Below are 6,000 nucleotides of genomic sequence, written 5' to 3'. Positions count from 1 at the left end.
GATATGTCAGAGCTTTATCAAACATCTCAGGTAGCATTTTGTATCATGTACAGCCAGTAAAATCTAATGATGGGTTTTGTCGTTTCAGAAAATAAAACTGGAGGTGGCGGCCATTGCTGTAGCGTGGATCATCCACAAATTATGATGTTGGCTGTTTGATTCCCCTTCGTGTATCGAAGTGTCCTTGTTCAATTGGGAGCACCCAGTGATAGGTGAGTGCACGAGTGTGAAGGTGTGTGTGTGTGGGGATGGATTTATGGACTGCACAGCAACAGAAACAAAGACAGAGTTAAAGAAAGTGCTAACAGAGAAAAAAAAATGATGAAAGGAGACAGGAATAACTACCTACGAAAAAAAAAATCAAAGCATCTTATTAATCTCCAAGAGCTCCAAGGTGGAAAATGTGATTCTGTTTATGATAAGTGATTTGCTAATGATGATTTTGATTGTATTCTTCTGTACACAAAACTCCTGACATATGTTGCTGTTATTGCAAGCTGCCATCCAGGCTAATTTGTCTTAATTACACTGAGTGTGTTTGCTGCCTACTACTGCCGTCCACTGAGAGAGACAGACACGTTAGATCGAGTGGAGGGCGGGGAGCGCAACATCTGTCTGTTGAGGAGTTGAAGCACACAAACACACACACATTCATAATTGCTGTAACACATGGTGGAGGACACACAAATGTGAACACACTCATATGCTCTCAGAGGCATATACAGCGTAATACAAACACGAACACCTCTCTAATAATAAAACCTTGGTCCGGCCACCTCACCGCCATCCCTTAGCCCTTACCTCCCATGTCCTGCTAATGGCGGCCACCACAGAGGTGACTGTGTGCAAATAGGGCCGTAGCGCCGATGGCCATCCATCACAAGGCCCCGGAGCAACATTACACCACTCTAATGGCCCACTCTGGCCTTCCTTATGATATTAATCCACCGCCTCACAGCACTGATTTCATTTGTAAAGTGGTAGGGGGAGACAAACTGTTTTTTTTCTCTCTTTTTTTCCACAGGGTGCTAACGGACATGGATGCAGACACCTCCGCTTCTGCACAAAAACACATAAACATGCAAGCTGTATACGTGCCCCGCTGCTCACCTTGGTCTCCAGCATGCACAGGTACACACATACATACACGGACACATAAAAAATAGATCAGCAGATGCCCACACTCTTGCTGACTTTCTCTATAGTCTAGTTCCAGCAGACCCTCAACTTGCCATTACAGAGAGTCTAATTATATGAAGTAACTACAATTTGCCTGCATACATCAAACTATCTCAAGGTAGTAAAAGAAAATTATTGGTCTATGAGCCTTCTTTGCGGTCTGAAAAGGGAGTATCGTAGTTTCCTACCATCATCTAAGAGTTTGTTCCTGAAGATGATGGTTCTCCACTATCCTTCAGGTTTTAATAATGCGTTGGACGGTTCTTAACCTGATTTTAGTTTCAGAAATCTCCTTAGTTGTTTTCTTTGCTTGATGCAGGCCAATAATTTGATCCTTCTGAGACAGATTAACATCCTTTCCATGACCACAGGATATGTCTTCCAACATGGTTGTTGAAGAAATGAGAAGCTCCTCACTGCATCAGCTAGGGTTAAAGAAGTTGTCATCACTGCAGTAATTATCCAATGGAAGGATCTGAACTATTTACTTAGTTAAATCCAAGTGCCCACTTTTTTTTGGACAGGCAGTATCCAGTATTCAAACCATTTAAATAGTACAAATAAATGTCTTTCTTATGACAAGTAGAGGTTAGTGGGAAAAAAACGAAACAATATGGTGGTAAACTGGAAGCATTCATTTGTTTGAAGTAAATTCCCATCTGTAATTTATAGCTTTTCTTTTTCTTTTTTTTTTTTTTTTTTTTTTAGAAGTGGCATAACTCTAGGAAGACTGAAATGAAAAAGATATATGTAGATATAGATGTAAATATGGATTGCCCTGAAATTCTGCACCTTAGAGGATGAATTGAAATTGAATTTGGATATAGAGTTAATCTTTTGGAGAAACTTGTTAAAGGCAAATGAATTATTGTTGTTTTTCATCCTCTACCTCTCTGTGAAGATGCTGGTTCACCAAGATAAACAGGTGGTGGCAGAAATCCTCCAACTGGGGGCCAGTAATCATGAGACTGTGAGAGTATTAAGAGAGGATTTAATTGACAGAGCACACAGAATATAAAAAAAGCAATCTATTTTTTTTGCTATTTTTGCACCCTAGCCAAGTGTAAAAGCTTTTATGTGATTTTTCAAGATTATATGGGGTTTGTTGTGTTTCCACAGAGATTTGTATTAGAGTTTGACTGATCTTGACAACATAAATCAGGTTTAAAATGCACTACTTTGGCTCTGATGTAGCCACCATTCCAAGCAATCTGATTGGTTTTGAATCATGAGTAATAGGCTATCGAAACTAAAGAATACATGTTGTAAAGTTCTGTTTCCATTATACACAAGTAATATAATAAACCAAGAAGTTTATCTATATAGAGCTCAGTGTGTTGGCTTCAAGTCATTGGCATCTTCTCAATATCTGAGCAAAGAAGTGTAGCATGAGTGGAGCTGGACTGTCCTATGACCTTAATTATGCAAAACTTTTAGCCTTAATCCAATTCAGACAGGTGAGAAGTACAGTTTTCATCCAACTTTATAGAGTTTCAATCACTTGTTGCAGATCTTTGTTTGCATGATGCTGCTCCCTGTGCTAAATTAGCCAAGTATTTACCAGGGGGAAATTGACATTGTTACAGCCGCAACGTTTTTACAGCAGCAATAAGCATGTGTAATAATTACAATAATAACTAGAAAAGTACTCAGAGAGCGCAGTACTCCTCCAAGGCTGCTGATTCTCCCATATGACATTGTCAGAAATGCGGCATTTGATTATTTAGTTATTGAAGATCAGAAATCACAGCACCATAGAATGTGGTCATTTAACATAGATGTGTCCACAAACAAAATGATCTTGCCCTAAGCACAGGCGTGTGTTGTGTACGTTATGTACGAATACCAAATCATGTGACCTAAATATGTAGCAGGCGGCGGGAACTGATGGGACTCAGAAACACCCCCACAATGTAATCAATTGTTCATTGTATCATTTCCAACAGACAAGTCCTGATAAGTCCTCAGCGGTGGATTTGTGGTAGGATCACAATCATGTGATCGTCTGCAGTCAGCTGACGTAGTGTTCACTTGTTGTCATGGTTACAGTGACACTATGCCGCTATCTCGCAATGACACAGAAATCTTTAACAAATCCGTGGATCCAGACTATAAGCCGCATCACTGCCGAAATCTAATCACTTGGTCCTTGTGTCATTTCTGACCTTCTCTGAAAATTTCATCCAAATCCATTTTTGAGTAATGTTGCTAACAGACAAACAGACGGACAACCGTACAACGATCGTCACATAAGTCTACCACATTCCTTTCCAAAGTAATGAAAACAGATATTAAAAAAAGTGTAACAGTGCAATGATGTACAGTGTCTGATTTGAGTGAAGAACTGTGCTGGTGTGTGTTTAATCCTACATCATCATTCAGATGGTGGGGATGTTGATGATATTCAAAAGTAACCGTGGTGGCTATAGCGCTTACGCTTCACAGCAAGAAGGATCTGGGTTTGAACCTGCTGGAGTTGCATTTCCTTCCTGTGCCTGTGTGGGTTTTCTCCAGGTGCTCCAACTTCCTCCCATGGTTCTAAATCACACATAGGTGTGAGTGTGAGCATGCATTTGTCTCTTTGTGTTTGCGGTGGTGAACCGACGACCTCTCCAGGGTGCCTCTTGCCCAGTATGAGCTGGGATCGGTTCAGGCCCCGACGGTCCGCTACAGCGTAAAGCAGGTATAACTAATGGAGATATGGGTGGAAAAGTAGCAGTTTACTTTCAATTAGCTGTTCTGTCCTGCTCAGGTTTGCCTGCTGTCTTGTCCTTGTTGCCTTACAGGTAATTGGTAGGTGGGAACGTCAACTTAGTGCAGCACCTGGGCCCAGTTCACCTCAGACTCTATAAATACTGCCACCTCTCCTCCTGTGCTGCTTTTGTCTTCTTTATCATGTTTTTCTCACACGTCCAGGCACCATGCACTCTGCTTTTACTGCCCCTGCTGATTCTGTACTGTAGTTTACTTTTTTTGTTTTTTAGATTTGGCTGTGATTCATCACAAGGGCTGCACAGTAGCTTGGTGGTTAGCACCTTTGCCTTGCAGCTAGAAGATTGCTAGCTCGCGTCCCGGCCTTCATGCAATCTTTCTGCATGGATTTTGCATGTTATGCAATCCATCCATCCATCCATCCATTATCTATACACCGCTTAATCCTCACTAGGGTCGCGGGGGGGGCTGGAGTCTATCCCAGCTGACTCAGGCGAAGGCAGGGGACACCCTAGACAGGTCGCCAGTCTGTCGCAGGGCTATGTTATGCAATCCTTATGTATGAAATAAATACACATATCCAGGCTACTGAAGACGACTCAATCTGACAAGTTAATCTGACAATGGAGCATTTTTTTTAACCCTCATGTCGTCCTGCGGGTCAAAATTGACCCGTTTTAAAGTTTGAAAATGTGGAGAAAAAAAATATTTTCACAGTGAAACTTCTGATGTCCACATTTTCAACATTTTTGGGAAATCTTTGAACATTTTTTGGTGGAAAAAAAGAAATGTTAAAAATGTTTCTTAAGAACATTCACAAAAAAATCAACCAAAATCTACCAAAGATTTTGGTTGATTTGGTTGAAGCCACAGAATTGTAGCATCATAACATAATCCAACATAATTCCACTTCTATTTCTAAATAACTCTAAATTTCCAGTGTATTTCTGCCTCAGATCCTTTAGTGGTCCATGATGTAACGAGGATCCACGGAGGTGCTTCAGATCTCTTCTTTTTTTTCGTCCGAAACCTGAAAAGTCAAATGCCTATTTTCAAGGTTAGTGTGAAGTGTTTCCACCTGAAAGTGTTGGCCATCGCCAGGCAGGAAAATCTCCTGCATTAGGAGAGGTGTGTAAAAAATGGCTGTTGGGGGAAGTTGAAGTCGACAGAAAATCAGTCTCTTAGTACTTCACACATCAGTGCATATTGAAAGCAGCTACTGAGCTCGCAGGCAGCGAGGAGTGGGGGGGCGTTGGTTGACCTGGGGAGCAGATGGTGGGCTGAGAGGAAGGTCTGCTGGCTGGACGTCAGAGCCCAAGACGCTCTTTGTTGCTTTTTTATTTTTTTCCTTCTTTAGCAGACCACCACTGGCACAAACAAGGCGTGCACAGACACTTACTACACACACACACACACACACACACACATGCACACACACTCCCACAGACCATATGAATGTCAAAAGCTAAAAGTGTCAACCTAAAAGGACACAGAGAAGCAGGCCTTCACGTTTCCCTCAAATACCATCGTACATTTTGCAAAGGGAACATTTTATGATTCGACCCTGACACGCGTGAACCCAGATATTGTCTCTCCTCGCATGTCTCTCCCTCATGCAAACAGATGCACACATTCAAGCTAACCCCTCCTGAAACCTGAATGCTTTTAAATCTGCGATGACAGACCTCGCTGAATGCGGCGCGGCGCTTTTTTTTTTTTTTTTTAAATCAAACATTAAACGCATCACATCACCATACTAGCTATCCGTTATTCCTGCTCTTCCCCATGCTGTGCTAAATTATAAAAAAAGCCAGTCTGTTCAGTGTAAAAATTTCATCGCTTGCTGCGGATGAACAGAGCGGTTGCAGACAAGCGGAGGAGTGGAAATGAGGAGAGCAGAGGAGCGGTGATGTCTGGCGCTGAACGTGTTGAGCCAGAGGTCAGCCCAACTCCAGCGAAACCCAGAAACAATAACACACACACACACACACACACACAAAGATGCACACACATATGCAGACACATATACACATTGTGTGCTTGTAAATTGTTCTATTCACTTACTGAAAAAAAAACACTGGAATTTGAATAACCCCCCGGTCATGAAAA

This window comes from Amphiprion ocellaris, chromosome 24, assembly GCF_022539595.1.
Source record: "Amphiprion ocellaris isolate individual 3 ecotype Okinawa chromosome 24, ASM2253959v1, whole genome shotgun sequence".
Classification (NCBI taxonomy): Eukaryota; Metazoa; Chordata; class Actinopteri; family Pomacentridae; genus Amphiprion; species Amphiprion ocellaris.
Note: the sequence above shows the minus strand (reverse complement) of the source record.